We start from the raw sequence: 25,825 nt of genomic DNA, 5'->3' as shown, positions 1-25,825 counted from the left end.
TCATTTCTTGTGTCTTCTTTCTCTACAAAGCTTCTTGTAGAATGCTCATCTCTTCAATTGTGATGGTTTCCAGATCAAACTTGGGCAACTCATTCATCTCATCTAAACTTACATCTCCAAAAGATGTATCATCTATACTACTTGATGTACTTGCACTTGGCCTTGATATTTGCAAAGGATTAATATGTGTTCTCAACCTCTAAAGAGCTTGACTACTAGGAGGAGCAATAGAAATTAGTAGTGTAACCAAAGTTTGTATGGCAATTTTTTCTTCTGCTATGGTAGTCACCTTCAACTCTTTAGGGTTATCTTCTTTATTCTCTTGTTCTTGTGCTTCACCTTGTGTTTGTGGAGTAGATACAACACTTTCTTCTATTGGAATTCTTTAGAATAATTTTGAGAAGGGGGCCAAACCAATTATCCAAGGTCTAGATGTATAAATATTTAAAACTTTTCACAACTTAGTGAACCCATAAAACATTTATCATCATGAATGCATCCATAAGATTATGCAGTCACTTAAAACTTGTAGGTTACTATCAAATCAATTTATAGAAATGTAAACATGAAACATAACAAATTCAACAACACACTTGACACAATGATTTACATGGAAACTCAGTTTGGGAAAACCACCAGTAACATGCTACTATTATTCACTCTTGTAAAGTGATGCATTGTGAAAAGAACACTCTATTAAAGGTTACAATACACACTATTAAAGCATTTCAATCACCCTGTTAGTAGTGATCCTTGTTAGAGGACTTTAGAATATTCACTTGGAATGTCACCCAATTAAATGATTTATAAATGACTGTTAGGTCAACATTAATCCAAAGAATTTACCCTAGACTAATATAATTGTTAGAGAGTAATAGTAAGGCTTGATCTTATTAAAACTCCATTTTTGGATTATAAATCTCTATTTCATTCCTCCATTCTACTTGGCTTTTACACATTTAAGCTCTGATAACTTTTTCACCCTTCAAGCATCTATACTCTTAAGCCTTCTTTCTTAACATGTCAATGCAAACTCTCAATTAGTCACTAAATGAAGCAATACCCTTGAAAACTTGTCTTCCTTAGGTTCTCACACATAACAACCCTTTCTTTTCACCAATCATCCCTATAAATAGAGAATTAAGATCTTTTTTCATTCATTCTCCATCATCCAATTTAGGGTTAGGGTAGATTAGATAGGATTTAATGAATCTACCCCTCATTTCTTATCACTTATAGAAACTTCTCCTTCAATCCTATTTGAATTCACCTCAAAATGGTTTACCATGAATTATGTTCCACCAACTCATCAATCTTATCTTTCACGTAGTTCATACAATCCAAGAAAATAAACATGTTGGCTCAAATCCATCGAATTCATGATCTTTCTAATAATGGTCATACTCAACATTAACTTACCTAAGATGCTTGACACAAACTAAATTACTTGGTATCCTTTGTAAAATTACTTGACACACTAATACATTTGGCGTCGATTTGTGATGGCTATGTATCACAATTATGACATTAATGTGTCACCATTGCGACAATAATAGATGTCATTGTTTTTTAGTCACAAATTACGACGTCTACCCTACACTGTCATAATTATGACACCTATCTATCGCTATGCAGCCACTTTATTGTGACATCAACCCTGTCACAATTCTTGTGTCTAACATCACAATTGTGATTGATGCCCAGGTAATTGCAATGGCAGTTGGCGTCACAGCTACAACATTAAGAGGTAGGATATGATGATTTCCATAATGATAGCCTGCAACACTGGGCCTAAAGGCCTGGTTGTACCAATGTCTGATATTTTAGTAAACATTACGCCAAGTGTAAAAAAAGCTACTACTAATCCACCAAATTGAGCTCCAATATAGGTTGGAACCTGCACATGAATTGCTTCTATTTAACTATTTTTCTACAACTTAAAGTAGGTATTATTGCTAGTTCTAATTTAGATTGTGTATCTTGATATCACTATCAAGATTTAACAGTGTAGTTGTTGAGTCAAATTTATTAATTCATGTTTCATGAGTAGTGGTTCACACAAACTCATCTCTAATGAGAATGATTGGAACACTTAGCACTCATCAGATCTAGGTGATGCTTACATAGGTGAAGCACTGGAACTTTCTGGAAGATTACCCAAGTAGGTTTAACCATAAAGGAAACTTTGTAGTGAAGCATGATCGAGCTGAAGTAGTACTAAGATGGTGACCTCCTAAGTCCTAGTACTTCACCTCTCCTAGAATTCTTATGAGAGATGGGTTTGTGTGAACCTCTACTCACGAAACATGGCTCAATAAGTTTGACTCAACAACTACACAATTGAATCTTGATATCAATAGCACAATTTTACTTGTAGAAAATATCTCCTACTTCAGATTGTCTATGTTTATCTTTATCATAATTTCAACATCAAATTCTATAATCATATTCATGTTCCTATTCTATAAATTTTATTATTTTGATAATAGTCCACACAAAGTAATTCAAAAACCTTGACAGTGTAATAATTATAATACTAAATTGTGATTATATAAAAAAGTGTGGTTGGAAAGGTCTAGAGAAAATAATATATATAGTTGAGTTAAAAAATCGTTCATTAGATTTTTTAGGCTCTGTTTACATCAAACTTTAGAGACTATGTACTAAATAAAATTTATGGTGTTGCTACTAGAATTCAATTGTGTAGTTTTTAAAACAAATTTATTGACCCATGTTTCTTGAGTAGTAATTTACAAGAATCTATAACTTATGAGAATAAATGATACACTTAGCACTCAGTTCATTTAGGTGATATTTCCATCACCTGTCTGAATACTACTCCAACTCAAATACACTTAACCATAAAATCTCTCCAAAATTAAACCCTACTTATCTACAATAATTATTTTTTTAATCATTGTATATTGAGCATTTTGAATTGTAGAAGTGTATTACTTGCAGAACTTCTTCCATGAAAAATGCCCTACTATTGCAAATGAGAGCGTAACAATAGGGTTCATATGAGCTATAGAAATGTGGCCAATAAAGTATATCATGACCATTACAATTAGTCTAGAATCCATTGCACTTCCAAGTTTTGATACCAAGTTCTCATTTTCTGACTCAACATTGATGAGCCACATGTAAAAAAAACCAGAAAATATGTAGAAATGATCTTTGCTACAAGCTGCATAAAGGCATTTTTGACTTCACAATATAATCATCATTTATATATGTTTTATGAAATGCAGATGTGAAGCTTTTATACCTTTTGAAGAAGTGTAGGTGGGAAAAATTCAATGCATTTGTCATAGCAATGAGTGAATTTGTTGCAGTCTTCACCTTGTTCAAATACTTTGTCCATGGAAGAGCCACCTTGAGCCTGATCAATATCTTTATTTGCTACTAAAGGCAACATTTTCCTAAATAATTCAACTCCAAATCTATTTAAGTTGAACATCCATATCACAAGTACCTTAGAATGACCAGCTATACTGATGGTAGTATGTATCTGAAAAGGTATAGTGACTACATGATACAAAATTATCTAGACCAAAAGCAAGTAGTAGCTAAAAGCCTTAGAAACCTAACAAGCTTGCAACGTTGAAAATATCATGTGCAAACAATGGTATGCAGCCATATTCAAAGTATGAATAGGTAGAATTAAGTTGGGTATAAGCCGTGGTTTCACGAAAGGGCCTTTTTAAGCTTGTGTCTGGTTATTAATTTTTTAATGGTAGACAAATTTAAAACTATTAAGTTTTAGAATGTGAAAAAGTTGGTAGTCTTAGATATTTTTGTAAAATAGTTCAGTTAAAGAATATAAAATTTCTTATAAAAGAGCATAGACTGATAGAATGATAGCTAAAAGTTTTTAAAGGTAAGATAAAGCCTTTAACTAAAAAGAATAGCTATATCAAATATGGTAGGAAGAAAGAAAATCTAAAATATTGAAATCCATATCCTATTATTCATAAGACTCAGTTTCTTGTAATAAAAACCTTTTCAACAAATACAAATTTCCTACAATGATTCTATAAAACCCCTTCCTATTACCTGGTCTATTACAACTAATGTTGAAGGAAAAAGTAGAGAGAAAGGAAGGGAAGAAGTCAAGATTAGGATACAGAATGCAAAGCACCCAAAGTTATTGGGTTAGTTTAGATTGGGAATAGAACATAGCAAATTAGTTTTTCCTTTTCCTTCATCTTGATTAAATATCAACATGATTTACTTCATTTTGATTATGTCAAGATGATTCAAGATTGGAAATGACAATTCCTAGGATACACCGATGAGTTCTTAAGATGCATTGATGAATTCTAACCGTATATGAATTTTATAATCACCTTGTTAATATCTGCCACTTCATCTCTTCATTATTGGAATAGAGTGAATCTGAAGCTATTCTGAATTAAAAGTGGTTGGATTCTCCATGGTTATTATCTTCTTGTCTAAATGCTTGCTTTACTGGATTCTATAACCCTCCCCTTGAAATCCATGAAGACAAATACAAACACTACTTGTTTGTTTCCGAACATGACCTTAAGTAATCCTCAAGCACTCTGAATATATTTCTTTTGAACTTGGTAGGACACTCTTCTTAAAGGCCACTAGCCAGCAAATTTACATCTAGTATTTTGCAAAGAAGATTCACAGAAGTTCATGAATAGACAGTTCATAACTTTATCTATAAAAAATTCTTTATTATTGAATCTTAGAGTACAATGAATTTTCAGAGAGATGGATTGCACTAGATGATAGAACAGAAGAAGAAAACCTCATAAATGAATAGGGTTGAATTAGAAATTTAGATGAAAATATCTAGATCTAGTGGTCAAACCAACCTGTAAGAAATTTTCTTGTGGTTGTAAATTTAAGACTCGCATATAATGTAATTTGATGAGCTATTTTTCAAAGTACTATGTTCTATGAAGGGAAACATGGTCTAGGATTAATCAAGACCAAGATATAAGAATTTCTACTTTCTAATTTTAGTTTGTCTACTTGCCCTTGGCCTATTAATTTTTGCCGTTAGCTAATTATCTATTATTTTAGATTAGTCAAATAAATATTATTATTGCTCTAAATTTATATATTCTAATTATTAAAATTTATCCCATCACTAGCTTTATTAGAGTTCATCTTTTAGACTAAGTTTGAAATAAATATGAATAGTGTTGACTAATTTCTTTAATTTGAAAAGGTAAAATATTAATTTGCATTAATAATTTTTTTTAAATATGAAAATAAAAAAATCTTCACGAATCTATCATTATCATAGGGAAAATATATAATGTATTGGGCAAATTTTTTTTCTTCAAAAGAAAAAATATTGAAGTGTATTGGCAAAATGTTTTTGATAAAAGAAACAACAAGAGGGTGTTGGCATTTGGTACAGAGAGCACATCGATTGCACACTAATGAATAAGTAATAACATCTAAGTGAGAGTTGAAAAACCTACAAAACTTTCTACCTCTATAAAAAACTAGCTTATAAAAAGTAATAAGCATTCATCTACTCATATAAAAAACACATGTGCACACATCTAGAGGTGCACACCTACACAATATTCCCCTCTTACTTGTTAAGTTAGGCATCATCTGGAAAAGGGAGGCTAATCATGATAGTGAGGAAATTGTACTGTAAATTTTAAGAACTTGTACACATGCATCAATCGTACGTTGATTGTATGATAATGTAGGGTAGACACGCAAAGGGTTTCTCAAGTGTCATCACAAGTATCTGTACTCTCATTGCCTTTCTATAGTTGCATGAGATCCAATGAAACATAGGGACTCATTGTTTCCCTAATTAATTATGATAATTGTATCATTGGTGATAACACCGTCCCAAGACAGTGCTGAGATCCAAGGATGCAATAAAAAAGCTACAAGTTTAGAACTTCATGACAGTTCAAAGCATGAAGCCTTAGATGCATAGGACAACAGTCTAAACATAGGACAAAATAGAGAAATATTTAGTATCTTATTGAGCTTCAGTTTGTTTTGATAATAGTTTAATATTCTCTACTAAACAGGGCCAACCACATGATGGTGGAAGCTCATTTGGCCCCACCCCCCTCCCCCTAACATCACTCTACATTCCTTGTTAACATCTAACATTCTTTCATTCTTTCAACCATTAATAAAATGTAACATTCAATCAATATCACATGATAACATTCATTAACACATTGGATTTGTTAACATGCAACATTCATCAATATTCTACATTAAAACATAATTCATGAACATTCATTAGCACATAATTAAATTCATTGAGACATAAAATTCAGTCATTATCAATTAAGGTATGTAGATGACAATAATTTCTTTTTTTCCTTTCTATTTCTTTTTTCTATGTAAGCTCTAAGAGGAGGATCAGTGTCATCATCAATTCCCCCCTCATCATTTGTTCTATTCTCTATTCTTGACGATCTCAAATTCCTATGCTGTTGCAAAGGGGGGTCCTCTGCAATAATAAATAAAAGAGTTAAATTAAAAATAATTTATTATAATTGTTACAAGTATTTAATTAGTTTAAATAACATAAATGTGGCACTCTTTACCTGATCTGACCACATCATTTTGTCTGGACTCAATGTCAACACACTCATGAACATCGACCCCTCGATCCTCTACAGTTGCTATACAAAATTTTACGTTAATCCAAACACCAATTGTAATTACATATAAATTTTTTAATAGAAAATGTATACCTCCACCACTAGGATGCACATCAGGCAAACCTTCAGCATCCACAGATTGTGTAGAAGGATTGTCATGCTGCATTCCAACATCATACACATTGTTATCATTGCTTGCTTAAAATAGATATACTCACTTTATATTGGAACTTAACATCAAATAGAATAATTGGTAAAGTATTCAATTTGAAATAAATTTTATTTAGCTTATTTACTTGTGGCTCAAATGCATCATTATTAGAACCTTCCACACTGATTTCAGCTCATAGCCATTCAACCATGGCTCTATAGCCTTGTTGGAAGCCAATTCTCTTATCCTCTTCTATGAGGCATCTCTTGAACTCTAAGCCTTGAATTTTTGTGTGGTATGGTGAATTTTACTTGCATTGTTTCATCAACCAATGGAGGGTAGTTAAAATATCAAAAGGAAATGGTAAATAGTTAGCAGGGTTTCCAACCATTGTTACACCTTATTTTGGTCATGTTGGAGTTGTTCTAAACTATCTTTGGTGTTTGGGAGTCCTAGAGGATCCAATTGCACTCTTGGTTGGGTGTGTAGAATAAAGGTCAAGTGCTACAATCTGCCCTATGACTGGTAATAAGAAGTTTTCCTTAGACCTGATTTGTTTTGGGTTGTGTTGATGTTTGTTTTGGTTTCCATTTATGTTAGAGGGTTGGAGTTTTCCAAAACACTTGGTGTCAAGGTTGGGTGTATGAGGCCTTGAATGGTATAAAGGAGAAGTAACTAGTATGCAGCCTTATGTGATGAGTTGGGTCCATGAATTAAAGGAGCAGTTGTAATAGCAGATTAGTTCCTTGTTTGAAGGTGAATCAAGCCTTGAATGTTCTTGTGGAGAACAGAGGATTGGGGTGATAACTTGAATTGCTTAGTTGTTCCAATGTGCTAGGAGTTTGTTGGTGCTTCCAAAGCATGTTACTCTGCATCATATATTGGTGTGGAGGAACACTGAGATCCAAGTTGAGGATCAGGAGCATAGAAAAGCTAGTCCATCCTAGCATTTCCCATCACATTATATAAAAAATTTGACACAATTTTCCATTTACTAATACTTGTAACTCATGCTTGAAGTTTTGAAAAACCACCAGAGCCGAGCTTGTGTGTCTCGTGCTTTTCTAGTCTTGCCTTTGTTGCCTTTGATGTGTTAGGCAATCTATGAAAAATTTGAAATATGTTAGATAGTATAAATATAGAGGTTAATTAGTACATAATTAGATTCTCAACAATATCACATACCCTGATGTACTCTCTACTAGTGTAATATTATTTTTCTTGTCAACTTTATACTTTCCATCCAAAATCAAAGCCTGCCACTCAGCCTCAGGAACATAGGGCAGACACTCGTACCTAGGGTTATCCCGTAAATTTTTTCTGTACTAGTCCCTAATATACTTCAAACATAAACCAACTTTTTCAAGGAGCTTGTTTCTCTCAAATGCACGAGGTCTAAAGAGTTGGGTCATGCTTATAAGATCATCCATCAACGGTTTGTCTTGGTTATTCCACCTTTTAAGTTAAAAAAAACATGTTAGACTCATAAATGAAGTGAAGCTACCTTTAATATAGTTCAAGAAATGGATGAAAAGGAAAACTATTCTAGCAATGATATGAAATAAAAATAGTGGTTTGGGGTTTTAGTTAGGATATGATGTTCCACCAGGTACGCTGGGTGGGCCTCAATATTCGCAAACACTCATCACCAAGTTTTCTCCAAAAAACATCATTCCCTACAAAATAATCATGGGATCATTAGTTGATGAAGAGTGATCAAAAACTAAATTACTATTATATCACTATAGAATAATAACTTTAAAGTACCTAGAACTTTGGCTACTTTTAATGGAATTCCTTCATCGTCGCTGACGATCAATATGACATCCTTCACCATTCCTATACTAGGAACATAGGAACATCCAAGAAATGATGTTGCAGCTCCTATTGCAAAAAATTTCATAAGTTTCATAAGTCTTTGTCATGAAGTATAAAAGAAAAAATGATAATTGATGTTACAAAATTGTAATAAAAAAACTATGTGTTGCTGTCATAATAGAGAAAAAGAGGGATTTGTGTACCAGTAGATGGTGCAACAGTTGATGCCTATAAGCTGCATGTTGTCGACTCAATAGTTGGAAAGAGATTTGTGGTTGTCCTAGATGGAGGCAGCATCATCATAGGATTCAATTGATTTGAAGCTGAAGAATAAAATTGTTAGAGCATGCATAAATATAGAACACATGGACTAGCATGGACAAGATTGTTAGGGCATTAAAAAAAAGGATTGTTCGAGCATGTATTGTCAATGATTATGATCATTCCTATATATATATTCAGTGGTAAACACAAGTGGGGAATGGAACATGTGATCTACTTGAACCACCTACAACACCCTCATCATGGGAATGGGGCTCAAAATCATGCAAAAAACTTTGTAAAGACAACGCATCCATATTTTAATTAATGCCATAAAAGAGCATACCATAAAAACCATTATTGAACTCTTGTTATAATTAAAAATTTCATTAATACTTACTTTTAATGTTTCAAAGGTGTGCAACAATTCAGATCCCTTATCTTTTATTTCCTGAGTAGTAGGCTTTATGGTTGCCAAACTTATAATTTCTCTACCAACTTTCTTTAGCAACTTTTTAATCGAACTGATTGAGTCATCGGTCTTTGCTAAATCAATATAGAAAGGGTCCTCCTTAGGCTGGGGTTACTGAGGGACTGTAAGTTCCTTTCCCTCCCTCTAACCACTGGCCCTTTGTGACAACGATAGTATTAGTATTATCAAAATTACTCCAAAAAAATGAACAAAACAACATTAAAAAAATAACATTTTTCCTCTATCTAGTTTGCACAATTACAATGAGTTTTACCTGCTCATGTGTAGATGAGCCAGGAACATCACCAGCATCCCCTCTGGGCAGTTGCTCCATATTGTGCCCCTGTGTCAAAGATCAAGTATAAAAATGTTAGCTAAAAATTTATTGACTAAATGGTATGTTGGAGTAATTGATTAGAAGTTGGTTTAATAGTATGTACCACCCCCATGATAGTAGCCTCATTTGTATCTATGTGTTTCAAATTGTAATCAATAATAAGCTCTTCCCCTACACATATTGATTTTATCGCACAGATGAATACATGATTTCCCTCACGTGCCTCAAATATGCAATTGGGTTGCTTTATAGTTGACCTAGGTCATGCACTATTTATAAAACCCGCAATATTTCCTGCTGCTTTTGGCCTTCCATCAATGTATATAGCCACACTTTTACTTTGATTATTGTCTTGTTGTTGTATATAATTTTTCGAGAGGATATACCTACGCATATTTTTTTTTATATTGAATAATATGCATCCAACTTTTGTAATCGTAACATGGTCCAACATACTCCATAAATTCAAAAACTTTGTTGTAAGACACCTTTATGCCATCCATAGAAAATAGGCCCAAACCATGTAACGATGATGGTGCTATGCGATATATTCTCTTGTTAACAAAAAAAATTTATTGTTTATTGGAGGAAGTTCCTTGGGTATCCATTATTTCTGTAGATGTTGGTACCTCAAGGGCACCTCAATGTCGCCTTTCATCTCATCATCATAAGAACATGACCCCCCTTGAGCAAGGAAAAATTTCATGCATTTATTGAATTTCCTTCTAGTCCTTTGACCTCTAGTTAATCTCCCTGTTCTAGATAAACTGCATGTCTCACTTTCCTCTTCTATTCCTATATTTCCCTCACTCGAGGAAGACACTTCTGACAAATACCTATTCGCTGGTACCTACAAATGGGAGAGATCTTAGAAGACATCAATCTTACTATTGATAAGTGTATTAAATAGACTATCTATAAGGAGTATTGACTTATACTTGTCAATCCATGAGACTGTGTGGGATGCTCCTAAAAGGGGTTCAGTTTCCTGCAAATGTAATTCAATTATTGTGAGCATAATCACATCATAATCATAATCACATCCATCATAAGCATCACATAAAAATTAAAAAAATTAAAAGGTACACAATATAACACTTAAATCAGGCTCACATTATAAGCCTACTAGGGAAGTAGGCCTAGTGAAGGGCTAAAATTGGGTTTTTGTATTAGCTGATGAGTTGAGGGCTTAGTTACCTTGGTGACATGCTATTTGAAGTTTTTTGATGTGTGTGGAGGTGGAGGAAACACCTAGTTAAGGTGAAGTCAAGATTGGTGCCTGGGTAAAAGCACAGATCTGTGTCACCGTTTGTGATACAAAAACCTGTTTTGGTCAAATCTCATTTCTCTATCAAAATTCAATTTTTTTCAAAAACTAAAAATACCCTTTTATAGATCTCAGATTCAATATCATCATTATATGAATTTTTTAGTGTTTTCATTAGTTATAATATGTTATAATATCAAAATATTATAAGCTGATATTTTAACATTTCCGAAGATGCTCTCTCAAAAAATGAAAAAAAATAGTAAATCATATCAAAAAAAATTAAAAAATTATATTTATCACTAGAGGAGAGAATCCTCTTCACAAATATGTAATTTTTTTTCAAGAAGGTATAGATTTGATAGGGAAGTTTTGACGGGAGGAAAAAACTGTTGGATTCTGACAAGGTCGAACTTGACTGCTTATAACAAAGAAAATATATATCAAAAATAATTATTTCTTTTTTTGTTCACTAGCTATACATGTCATCTATAAAATATTTTCAAATCAAAACAAAAAAAGATGATTTGCACATACTTGTTTGACAGGAACTACATCCTATATTTTTTATAGTTTAAAAAGGGACTTCAAAATAAAATAAAATGAATAAATTGTTAGTCAAAAAAATTATAAAAATTACAGGCATAAAATTCATAAAATTCTACACATTTCATCAGTTTACATCATCTTCATATTTTAAACACAAATACCATTTTTTTTGTCATTAATGTTGAACTGTCACATTTTGATATCACATTTCTTTATAAAAGGTGACACAGGTTTGTGCTTCTACTCGCCTATTGAGGCATTGTGAGCATTTGACAGTTTGTTGATTAGATTTCTTGGATGAATCCATTGGATGGATTGAGCAACATTCATGGGATTATTCCAAAGATGTAGAACCTAAGGTGGCATAAGGATTTGGTGTGCACTCTGATAGCTTATGGAGTTGGCTTGGATCAAGGAGAAGGATCTTATAAAGATGCTTGGTTGGTGTTGTGAGAACACTATGGAAGTCCCTCTTGTTATGAATGATTGTAATTCCACCTAGGGTCTCTGCATCACCTATAGAGGCAAAATTAATAACCAACAAATTGGGTAAGAACTTATATTATGTTTTCCCTATGAATTTTATTCTAGGTACAACTCCCTTTTATAGATATTTAATGATTTCCCTTTTCTAAACTAAACACTTACAAATGCTTTTGACCTAAAAGAAAATAAGGCTCAATACATTCATGCATTAATATGTGTTTTAAATTATTTTATTTAATTAATTTAGATTAATAGTTAATTTAGATTAGTAGTATTCTATTTGTAGTTGAAACTTGTAGCTTTTAAATAGATAATGAATAAACTATATAACCATATATATAAGACAAATATATTTCTATCGAGAAATGAATATTAAATAGATTAAGGATTGATGGCATACCTCTAAATTTCATCATCATCATCCTCATCATCATCATGATCATCATCATCACCATCATCACCATCATCCTCCTCCTCCTCCTCCTCCTCATCATCATCATCCTCACCATCATCGTCATTCTCATCATCGTTGTTGTTGTCATCATCGTCATCATCAACATCATCATCATCAACATCAACATCATCTTCATCATCATCATCAGTAGCAGCATCATCATCATCATCTTCTTCTTCTTCTTCATGAAAATTTGTTTTAGGAACATCATCCAATAAATTTTGATCGTGATCAACATCTACATCATCTTCTACTTCTTCAATAACTTCTTCTTCCATCACATTATAATTTATTGGCCTTCATGTCTAACAACAAATTACCAACCCAGTTTATGTGGAACCTTTGAGTAAAATACCTACTCACATTGGCTTAGAAGAACATAGGGCTCATCCCCAACTGGCTCAAATGACCTTGTATTGACCATTGTAAATCCATTATCATGTTCAATAACAGTTCTATCAGGATCATTTGGATTAATTCATAGCCTGTACCATTTAACAACGAAGAGTACTAATTTGAAGGAACTAAAGTCACAGTCGAGTATATCATCCAAAATTCCATAATATCAATTTTCAAACTCTCGAGGATGTAACTCGTTTCTAGATGAAATATTAGTCACTTGAAAGGCTACATTTATTCCTGAATCACAAGTTTTCTTCGTGTCATCCAACACTTTGACGTAAAATTTTGATCATTATATAACATAGCCTTGTGGTGTTAACTTGCAATAATATGTGAAACATGTCAAAATTATTGTATCGTGAGTTGATAAACATACAAGTGATTAATAAATTTGTACATACCTAAAAATCTCTTAAACCACGTGCTAAATCTATTTCCCTTTGCATAAAATTGGAATCTCCATTATGATGAGCTTCTTTAACCAATGAAGATACACCTTCCCATGTTAATGTGCGACCAGAATGTTGACATCGTTCAATCCATACCATCATCCAATCAAGATTGTTTGCAATATACAAATGTAGTGCATCCCACTCTCAAGCACCTTTACAAAAAAAATATAGACAACTTACAACCGATTTATTTTGAAGATTAAGAACTAAGGACTATTGAAAGTTATAGGGTTGGAGTATATATCCTTGATAGAGTTGATTTTTAAATGGAGGGCTAATTAGGCCTAGAAGAATGTAGGGTCACCCATAGAAACATACACTAGTTAAGGGTTGAAGGATTTAGATTCATAGGGTTTCAAGAAATTAGTAAAGGGTATTTGAAAAGGTGAAGAGGTTACTAGGTAGTTAGGGAAGTTTGAGAGTAAAGTACAGATTACTTGTAGGATAGGGCTAATTGGGCAGGCCTATTGAAGGTAGTTTTGAAGATTGAGATAGAACTGATGCTTGGTAGGGATTGGAAATCCTTAGTTATGTTGTTTGAAGGTTATTGAGGCATTATAAGGATTAGTGGAATCCTTGAATATGGAAATCAAGAGTTGGTTGGATGAAGGGTGAATTAGGAGTGTTCCCAAGGAGAGGGAAGCTGAACAAATGCAAGGTGAATTGGCAAGTTTAAATAAACCTTAATTCCTAGATCTGATTATTTAGAATTTTTATTTCATGAAAGACTCTTATACCATTGTAATCACTTCAACTTTTGTCTTTATTTCAACCAAGTATTTTTATTTTAAAGTTCTAATTTTGCTAATGTTTATATATGAGATTTTTAATTTTGAAATCATTAAAATTATTTTAAGCTTATTTCATTGGAAAATATAACCATTAAATTTTTATCTTTACTACTTTATCAAATTAAACTGCTATAACTTTAAGGAAAATATAGGTCACTACTTTGATTTAACTATATTTAGTTGAATGTTGAGCTAACTATTTCGATAAATTTCAATATTTAAATTTCTGAATCCTCATATATAAATTGATTTAAAAAATAAAAAAATAAAGAATCCAACTTTCATCTAAATAAGATGGAAGTGGAGGGAATGAATTGGCAATTGGCTGTGGTGATTAATCAAAATTTGAGATGTGTAGCTTTTCGGTCTGGCTCAAGGGAATGGAGGAATGGAACAATGTGGCCAACTATCTAGCTAAATGAGTCTCTTATGAGATGGGGCTATGCAATATTGGGGATTGAAATGAAATATCTTTGGAGTACTCTAGGATTTTAAAAGATCTAGTGAGAGTCTTTATTGGGACTATGGCTTGATTGGTTGGATGTTTCTTTTACTGTTTTCTTCAAATTTCAAGTCAAAATTGGCCAATAATATATTTTTCCTTGAGTTAAAAATGGGGAGATGAAACAACTTTTTTCCTTACATGGAAGTTTTTTGTTACATGGATGGAATTTTCTAGTGGAAGTATTTGGTTACATACATGGCATTTGTGACTATGAATTTTCAGTTACATGGAAACTTTTCATTACATGTCAACTTTGATCTTCTTCTTTTTGACAACATACATGGTATTGACCAAATGATAACAATGTTTGGCACAATTTGATAGTATATTTCCTATGATCATATTAATGGAAGGTTATAGATTACTAGTAATGGAATGTTACAAGTTAATGATTTTATTGAATTGGCATTTCGCTAATGATTATACAAGAGAAATAGTTACAGTTTTGGCATATATTTTGGAAAAGTTTTGTGATTCATTTTATTTGATATCATGCATAATGAAGTTGATATCAATGTCATTATGTGTGGTGTCAGGTTTGATTCATTTTATTTCTAATATTTGGTATCAAGAATGATGGAATTAATATTGTTTTATTATATTTGGTATGAAGTATCATGGATTGATGTTGTGTTTATAGTTCATGAAAATGTTACTATCAGGTTCTCTTGATAGATTGTTTTCTTCCCATCAAGGACAAAGGGGGACTTTGTTGACCTTTGATTTGTTCTTGATGATAGTGATGGGTGATGACTTGTGTTGGCACTTAATTTTATGGTTTGACGTGTTAATAACCCAAGTTGTATGATGCAACCTTACTATGGTTATTATTGACATCTAAGTAACTAAGACTTGGATAGTATGACACCATGTGTTATGTATTTTGGTAACATTATTTAGAAAGGTTATACTTAAGTTTGTAGAATTTAATTGTATGAAAAAATAAAGAAGGAAAACATGTAATACATTGCTAAAGCCCTAAAGAAGTTGCCAATGGTGAAGCTCATTTACAAATTCAATAAGGATGAAGGAAAAACATTTTGTGGGTCTTAGTTATTGTGAACTACTAGCTTCATTGGACAAAATAATGACCTCAATGATGAAAATGGTGAACTCTCTCCATAGTTAAAATATGGGTAAATAGTTTGATATTCTACCATATAGGTACTATCACTGCTTAAATCTTGTTTAATGTTTGCAAAAGAATATTTCATTACATTATGGAAGAAATTGTTTCTCAAAAATTAGTTGAGATTAGAGTTAAACTATTTTTATGGTTTGAAAGAATTGTGCAACATTATGTAATCAAACTGAAAATAAAATCTAGCATTAAATTGTCATATAAAATTATAATATAAAGTAAAGGAATTCACCCAGTCTCAGAGTGTATTCACTTCCAAAAATTACTCCCTAAGATACAAAAGACTAAAGACCTATAGAAAATTTTAGCATTCCATAATTATCATGTCTAAAATCCTGCCCCTTGTAAACTTGCCTCATAAAATTGGCCCTATTTTTCATTTTCAATTTGTATGATTCTACCCTAGCAATTACACCCACTTATAATTTTCAATGTTGTAATTTGGACATCACCCTACATCTTATGCAATCTAAATACTTAATTACTATAAACAAGTTCAAGTCATATTGGATATGAATCTAATTGAGAATCTTCAATTCAGCTTGCTTATTAGAATTTCTGAACAACACATACAACCATGGTCCTTACCACAAACTCTTGCATTGAATATGCCTATAGATTTATATGTGAAAACTTAGTGAAACTATAGAGAATCATAAAGTGTCCTAAATTAAACTTCCCAAGTTATTTCTTTTGAAAATGTATTTATAATTTTTTTTAATCTAGGAAGATGATGGATATAGCTCAAACCTTATCAGTGAGCCCTGTCACTTGCATAATCTTTTGTTTTGCAAATGCATTCGTTATTGATTAAAATGAAAAATGATTCACCAATAGTACCTCTAGTGGTTAGTTCATTGTGAAGCTTCATAGTAGCCTCATTCGTCATGCATTCAATTCCTATACATTGAATAAGACTAGGATAAGTAGTTTCATTGGGCTTGGATCCCTCTCCAACCATATCAATCAATATACTAGTTATCAAGCCAACTTTTTGCCATGCAGTGCTGTATGTAACAACACATGGCTAGCATCCTTCTAATTTCATATCATCAATTAATTTGGCTGCTTCATCCAATCTAATTTTATTCTAGTTTATATAGTAGGTAAATGTGTTTAGTGTATAACATACTTGTTAGTTCTTACATATTAATGAGTTAAATAAGTTTTAATAAAGAATAATTTATATGGTACAATATTTTATAAATGGGTTTGTAACTTAAGTGGATTCTAAAATTGTAAGTTAAGTAGATTTGGTGTTGGAATCTTTTAATAGTAAATGTAGTATTTTATCTTTATGAGCAATATTGAAATACAATGACTAGTGTTAAGTGGATTATTCATTCTCATGGGAAATAAGTTTGTTCAAACTACTATTAATTAAATATGGTTTATTGATTTTGACTTTCAAAATACACAATTAGATCTTTGAATATGTATGCATATTTGTATAAAAGTATAAATTTATGTATCTATATACATAAAAAAATTCAATTGTGACATTAACATTGTATGGAACATATTTTTTATTTATCAATTGATAACCAAAAAGTGGGGACTAGAGATAATGAATGATTCATTAAACGAAAACACTTGTTGAAACTATGTGAGCTTGATGTGAGGGAATACTCCATAGTTAAACATGCTTGAATGGAAGTAGTATTAGTATAGATGACCTCTCAAGAAGACTTGATTTTTAATTCTTGTGAACATCACCTATATGTAATGAATGTTAAGTTTCTCATCATTCTTACGTGTGATGGATTCATGTGAAATGCCTCTCATGAGATATGTATCAATAAGTTTGACTAATACCCCATGCAATAAAATGTATACATACACATACACATGAAGTTTAGTATAATACATTAATGAATATTGTAATTTCAACTTTATTTTTAAAAATATTGAGGAAGAACTATGCTCTAATCATTCTTAATGGGAGAATGGATAAAATGTACTTAAAACTTTACCTAAAAGTAAGTTAGTTAAGATGTCATATCTTCAAGAGTCTTTCTAAGACACACATTAGCACAAACTAATACTAATACTATCAACACAAACAACAATCAAGTTGACAATAGGGACAACAAACCAAATCAATTTTACAACAGTGAGCCAATCCAAATAAATATAAGCAGAGAGGTTATATGTGTAAATAGTAAACAGGTCCACAGACACTCCACAAAATAATTGACGATAGGGATAAGTAGCAAGATGGGCAATAGAAAATCCAACATAAGGATGTATTACTATACAATACATAATCGAACATTACTATGAGAGGATATATATAGTCAAGAAAGAATAATGCAATTATCCAGTCATAAATATGATTGGGGATGAGATATGTAGAGGGCCCTAGGATAAAAAAAGATACAAAACTAATCCAACTCAATGATGGAGAATGTGGATTCAACACAATAGAAGTTGACACATACAGAGTTGAAGAACTTAAATACATCATGAGCCAAAATCTAAACACTTTATTGATAAATGAATACCTCAAGGTACTTATCTCGAGGTGCAAACTATAGATACATCCCATTGAATGACCATAACAAAAGCCATATCGAGATTTCTCCATGGAAGAAAAATGGAATGCTAATTATGATGGTAGTTGTGTTAGAGCACATTCCACCTTTAGGGAATGGAAATGGAGATATCTACCAAGGGAAGAGGAGTTAACAATCACAGTTGGAAAATGTTTCCACTCAGCAAATAAAAGATGAAGAGAGAATCAATCTGAACGTGGGTAAGAGTATGAAGAAAGAATACTAAAAATACTTTTGGGTTAGACTTGGGAAATATTGAACAACCCAACTATTGGAGATGTTAATGACATTAATACTTGGAGCCATTTATTATAATTTCTTGTTAAAAGAAAATGGTGGTACTCTCTAGCTACGGTATATTCAGTTTTCATAGAATGAAGGAAGCTCTTATGCAAGAAATTATTGAAATTGATAGTTTCATCTCAATCAAGTAGTTGCAAGGAGGAGATGTCTGGAGATTAAGGGTAAAATAATGACAAGTCAATATCCACCCAAAACCAGCAACTAAATCAAGAGAATCTATGAAGAGGCTATAGCAATGGATGTGTGAAGGTGTGACATTTGCAAGAGGAAATTTGCATTGTAAAGCACACAAGGAGAGGAACCCTTGGAAAGCCATTATTTTCTTTTTAACTGCATGCGCAATGCCAAGACCTTTACCATGCATTATATTAGGGTCAAATTTTTTTTAGATAGTGACAAAGGGCATGGCTAGAAGGTAGAAATTTGCAAACTATTGATTGCATTTGAAGGAAGGACTATGGCATATGAAGAACATATCAATCAAGAAGGATATTAATGGGCATGATAAAATCAGAATCATAGTTAAGAACATTCATATCAAGTCGACATTGCATAGTATGAAGAACAATCACTAGAAGCTATAGTGACCAGTTAATTTGTTCACTAAGAAATAAAATGGATTGAGAAATGATAATAAACTTTGTTCCATGAACATGGGTTTAACCGCAAGGAAGGTAAATTCTTTTTCACTTTAGATGGCCCTAATTCCAATGTCATGCCATAGCAAACAGATGAGCAGCCAGGCCCTGCAAGGGTTACAAAAGCCCCAAATTAATTGTCAATATTAGAATGGCCTCCAAAAATGGCCTCGCCTCAAACTTGCCCTAAATTTACATTCATCCATTCGACATTGCATCTGTAGTGGAGAATAAGATAGTGGCAAGCCAAATGAGCAACTTTCTCTTTTTTTTTCTTATATCCCGTTAGCGTCACAATTATGATGTCGTCTAGCTATAATTGAAAAAAAAAGCCAAAAACACATTTCATTTGCCTTTCGTCACAAACTGACCCCTAATGTATTAGTGACATGAACTAAAGTTTATTAGTGCTCAACATCAACTAAATTTTACTTGACATCCTCTATTTTTCTCAGCATACACTAAATTAGACTTTTACTCAGCTCCAACTAATTTTCTACTTAGCTTGCACTATCTCTTCTCAGCACCTACTATCTATTTGGTCAAGTTTGGTAGACAAAATTTTCTTAACCTTTTCTTCTAAACTTGCTTAGTATAACCAATCTTTTCAACCTTAAGTAGATTATCAATGCACTATGATATCACTGTGTTAGATAATTCCCCCTTTTTATATCATAACTCAACCTTTTCTCTAGGTGCTATTGTTGTATTTTTTGATCAAATTCTCTTCATCAATAAGATATGTAATAGTACTTAAATCATATAAGTAGTTGTCTTACCAGAAAAATAGTAGGTTTGACATCAGTGACAAAACAATGATTGAAACACATTTATCATACTTGTATCAATCTGTTTTCAACAATCTCCCTCTTTGGCATTGATGGAAAAATAAACTGATTAACCAAATGGACTTTATTAAAATAGTAAGACCAAAAAAATACCAAAAAAGGAATAATTCCTTGCATTGAAATGTCTCCCTCTATGAACAATTTTCATCATCTAAATAGGTTACAAAATTCTATTCCATTCTGATCAACAAACAATCAACAATAAATTCATCCTTACAACTCCCTTTAGCTCTTTTATTTCACTATTTAGGATTATTATTTCTCCCTCTTTAACAAAGATGCCAAAGACTTGTCATTTTAATATGCAGATCTGAACTTCTTCAATTTCTCTATAGTCAACTTGCTTTTACTAATGTGTAGTTTCAACTATTTAATTACTCTAGGAAGTTCCTAAAGTAAGACCCATTGCATCAATGTGTAACATATGTCAATAATCAATGTGTTACTTAGATAGTCATTAATAGGGGTATCACCCCTAGTTTACCTCTTAGATACTCATGAGCATCTTTAGGTAATGCTTTTGTGAAGATATCCACAATTTTCTCTTTTGTGTTAACATATTCTATCTTCACCTCTTTATCTTCAACTAATTCTCTAAAGTAATGATACTTGATTTCAATGTACTTATCCTTTGTGTGCAACACAAAATATTTTGATATATTTATAGCACTTGTATTATCACAATAAAGTATCACTGGTTTAGTGATCTTTTCCTTCATAACTTTGAGTAGTTGTTTGATCCATACAATGTTTGTATAATTTAAAATAGTAGCAACATATTCAACTTCATCAATAGATTGTGAACTAAAATTTTATTCCTTGGTAGTCCATGTGACCATCCTTTTGCCTAAGAAAAATTCTCCTCCACTAGTACTTTTTCTATCATCAATGTTTCTAGCCCAATTGACAATAGTATAGGCTCTTAATTTAAATTTTTCATTTTTCTTATAATATAGACCATATTCCTTTGTTCCTTTTAGATATCTCATTATTCTCTTTACAACCATCAAATGGTTCTCTTTAGGATTAGTAGATAATCTTTCAACTATCCCTATAGATAATGCAATATGAGGTCTGCTATATACTACATATTATGATTTTCCAATCATAGACCTCTATAATGTTTTATTCACCTCAGCTAAATCATCATTCTTTGACAATTTATGTCTTGTCACCATAGGTGTACTTACTAGTTTGAAATCTTCCAATCTAAAAAGCTTTTAGTATCTCCTTGACATATTTTAATTGGGTGATGTATGTAACATATTTCATCTGATGTACTTGCAAACCCACAAAGAACTTGATCTCTCAAAACATAGACATCTCAAATTATTGCTTTATTTCATTTGCAAAAGCCATACATAAAGCATTTTGGCCTCCAAATATGGCATCATCAAAAAAATTCAATTAGTAAAATACCTTTTCTTTTCTCTATCCTCATGTATAGATTGTTGTTATCATCAATTTTTTCAAATCCAATTTTCACATGATAATTATGAATTCTCTAATGCTATACTATTGGGGCTTGTTTCAAAACATATAAAGCTTTGTGTAATCTACATGCCATATTCTTATTGTTAACATAAAAAAATACTTTTGGCTATTCTATGTAAATTTCTTCCTTTAATATGCCATTTAGATATGCAGATTTGACATCCATTTGATAAACTTTGAAACCTTTGTATGCAAAGTAAGAAAGAAAAGTTCTTAATCCTTCCAATCTAGCAATAGGAGAAAATATTTCTCCATAGTCAATTCCTTCTTCTTGTGCATATCCTTTGTAAACTAATATTTTCTTGTTCCTTGTGACTTCACCATTTTTATCTAGCTTATTTCTGTATACCCACTTAGTTCCAATCACATTTTTGTCTTTTGGTCTAGGAACTAGAGTCTACATTTTTTTTTTCTAAATTAGTTCAATCTCTTCCTCCATGGCTTCACTCTGGTCCACATCCTCTAGGGTATCTTTCACTATTTTATACTCTTTCATGCTCAGTAAGCATGTATCATTTCTCAACTTGATTCTTATCATTGGTCTAGCATCTTTATCTTTGTAGTAAGATGTTGTCTCTTGACATATTTGGAACATCTTGGTTTAGCTCAGGTTTCTTCATTTGGTCTATCTACTTTAGAGTCACTATGTACAACTCAGTCAAGTAGTCTAGCATCTCTCTCATGTACACTAATTTTAGAATCAAAATGTGCCTCAATTTCATTATTCAACTTAGCATCTAAATATAGCTCAATTCCTTAATGCAACTTTGCATTCATAGTATGTGGTTCTGTAGTCACTGAAATGGGCTATTGGTTTGTAGCTTGATGTGCAACATCTTCTTCAATAGGTGTACCTTCATACATGTATATAAATGATTTTATTCTTCTGGTTCTTTCATAGGTTCAAACTCTTTATTAATGTAAGAATTTTCCTTAGGGAAAAGTTCACCCAAGATCGAAGACCTCAAACACAAGCACAACTATAGACCAAAAGAAGTATGATCAATATATCAAAGCATTTCATGATACATCACTCTATGTGTACATACACACTAGGAGTTCTTATATATAAAGGCCTCTCAAGATGCATCTAGAATGTCCCTTGAAAGAGCTAGGAGATAAGATAAGCATGACAACTAAGCACACATCTTATCCTTCATTGTAGATGAGAGGATAAGAATGACAAGGTGTATCTCAACTAGAAATGTTGTAGACACCATGTGCATAAAAGAGGTGTGAACTCTTGTGTTATCAACATGACAACTCATAAGAGTATGCATACTCCTAGGTGACTAATAAATAAATAATAAAATAATGCATTAACCTAAGTAAACCTAAGTTAGTGTAAATAATGAATACTTATTTACACCAACAACCCCCCTTAAGTGCAACTTAGGGGAATGCACTTAATCTCACATAACTTAGGATGAAATTCATAATGGGTCCTAACTACTAGGCCATGTTAGGTGCCCATGTACATAATGAAAATGAAATCTCTCATAAAGTAGAGAAAGAGGAAAAACTTTTTGGGAAAAATGCTCCCCCAAAAGGAGAAATGAAAAGGCAAGATGTATGGATGGCTAGAGTAATCAAGACTTCCCCTCATTGCAACATACATCTAGTATATACAAACATAAAGAATGAGAAGGACAAAAACCCATAGGAGGGAAACATCCATACCATAAAAGAGAAGAGGAAGAGAGATAAGGTGGTCCCCTCCCAAAATTAGGAATGTTGATTAGTGAGAAATGCTCCAATGTAGAAGCTAATCCATAACCACTAAATTATGTTCCTCCCTTTTGGAAGAAACAATGATAGAAGTATAGGTGAGATGCTTCCCTTATGTGTAGAAATAATCTCATTGATGAAAAGTGTCTCTAAAACTTGCTCAACTGTCCCTGTGTCAATATTGATGGTGGCTCCTTCCAAAATTGCTGAGAAAAAGTGTAGATCTAGCAAGGATTGATGTAGAACCTATTTCAAAGAATAATCTATCTCCTCAAATGATAAAGAGGCCTCTTGCAACTACTATACATAAGGATCCACAATCACATCAACTTGTAATAATTGATCATATAGAGTATGGACATGAGGATCAGAGTGAGCACTCACAACAACTAGAGAAGGATTGGTTTCATCAAAGAGAAGTGGTATATCATTAGAGAAATCTCCCAAATCTGTTGTCTATGACTCCACAAATAGTATTGCAATGTTTGTCAAGAAGTCATCACCTAAAGCTAGAACTAAAAGACAAAGTGTACCCTGTTGTACTGAAGTACATGAATCTACCACTATGGAAAGAGATGAAGTATTTGCCTCCAAAAGAAGATGAATATCATCAATGATGTCTCGCACATCTTGAATGTGGGATTCCACGAACAAACCTACAATGTCTAGAAGGAAGTCATTGCACAAAGGTAAAGTAGGAAGACATGAAGGTTCCTAGTACATTGAATCTAAAGCATCTATGTCTAGAATAGGATTAGTAGGAGCAATAGGAGCATTTGGAGGTATGATCTCATCTAGAGTGGATCTAGCTAGAACTAGAGGTAAAAGATCTTTTGGAAATGAAGGAATTTGTGGATCTCCATACATCTCCCAAAGATGAATCCGAAAAAAATATCAATCAGATGACTTAATGTCAATAAGTGAATCCAAAACCTCCATATCCACATATAGAAAGAGAGTACTACTAATGATGGAAAAAGTTTCAATATCGTATTTTAGTTCTCTCGCATATGGTAGTGCATTGTGCTAACTAAGATATGTGATAACCAATTGACTTCATTCTTGATAGTTGCCTGGTGTCAATATAATTAAATTTTACTCTTCCATGACAAACTAATCAATGTAACCTCCAAAATGCAAAAAAAAAATCAACGAAACTACCCTAATGTATGATTTAGGCACTTTATAGCTACTTGCCAATTTAGGGCCTATTTCTAAAAGAAGTATTTCTATCCAAAGAACCTTTAATTTGATTACATATCTAGAAAGTAGACCAAAAAAATGCACTTTCAAAAAAATGGACCCTGATTATGTATCCGAATGAGCCCGTAGTAAGCATTTAAAGTGGAAAAAGTTGGGATTTTCAAGTTTCAAAAAAATTCAAGAACAAAGATCTCAAACCACCTACACACATGTGTAGATTATGAAATTCTACCCCAAAACCCAAAAAAAATTAAATTAAATTTAAAAATTGCTCAAAAAAATGAGTCCATATGAAGGAGATATCGCTATTCGAAAATCATAGCTATTGTTTTTCTCCTAAATTGACTTCGCAACTCCAAAAATCAAATTACTCTAGATTTCACCTTGGATGTCCAATTTTGATGAAACAAAAGTTAGTTTGGGGTTTTTTTGACCTTTTGAATGTAATGCAAATATCTGATTTGCACTAGTAAGCACTAATATTCACCTACAAAAAATCTCTCCTATGGCCTAATGGCCAAAAAAAGTTTGGAAAGTAATGTAGATTTGAAAAAAATTGTAGAGATGTAGATGAAAAAAATTTAGATCTAAACATTAAATGTACAGATCTAAAATGATCATACCAATTTCACAAATTGGACCTTTGGGTGCCAGCTTGCAAAAAAAGTTGTGCCAATTTTGACTATACCTAGGGTAATTAAAATTATAGTCAAATTTCACCAAATCAATGTGCTAGATGTAATGGCGAGGTTTGCTTGGGCTTTAGACACTCCATATGACTATGATATTCTAGATTTGGGCCGAGTTACTGAAGCAAGAAGATGGTCTTGAATGGCTATGTGAAGAGAGATTCTCCAAGAGCTTTGATACCATGTAAGAATTTTCCTTAGGAAAAAATTCACCCAAGGTCAAATTAGAACTCAAACACAAGCACAATTTTAGACAAAAAGGAGTATGATCAATATATCAAAGCATGTCCTAGTACATCACTTTGTGTGTACATACACACTAGAAGTGCATGTATATGAAGGCCTCTCAAGATGCATCTAGAATGTCCCTAGAAAGAGCTAGGAGATAAGATAAGCATCAGGGTAAATTTTACGAAAGCTGCCTCCAAAAAAATATGTAAAATATTGGCGAATCTTTCATTATTTTGAAAAATAAAATTATTTTTATTGGTGAATCTCTCAATTTTTTATTCTAAATATGGTTAATATTGGTGATTATTTTCAAATCATAATTTTTTAATATAAAATATTGACAAATCTCAATAATAATAGGAAGTTTATTAATCACCATGGAATATTAAAAATCAAAATTGAACACGTTTTTACCTTGTGG

General features: G+C 32.2%; 1 pseudogene; it reads right to left on the bottom strand.

Annotated features, from left to right (window-relative positions):
- Positions 1-1,732: 1,732 nt before the first annotated feature.
- LOC149566328 (aquaporin NIP2-1-like) lies at positions 1,733-3,418 on the bottom strand (annotated as a pseudogene).
- Positions 3,419-25,825: the final 22,407 nt, after the last annotated feature.

Source organism: Cupressus sempervirens, chromosome 3 (genome assembly GCF_028749045.1).
Source record: "Cupressus sempervirens isolate cs-2001-9-10 chromosome 3, ASM2874904v1, whole genome shotgun sequence".
Lineage (NCBI taxonomy): Eukaryota > Viridiplantae > Streptophyta > Pinopsida > Cupressales > Cupressaceae > Cupressus > Cupressus sempervirens.
This window is presented reverse-complemented; position numbering and strand designations above follow the sequence as displayed.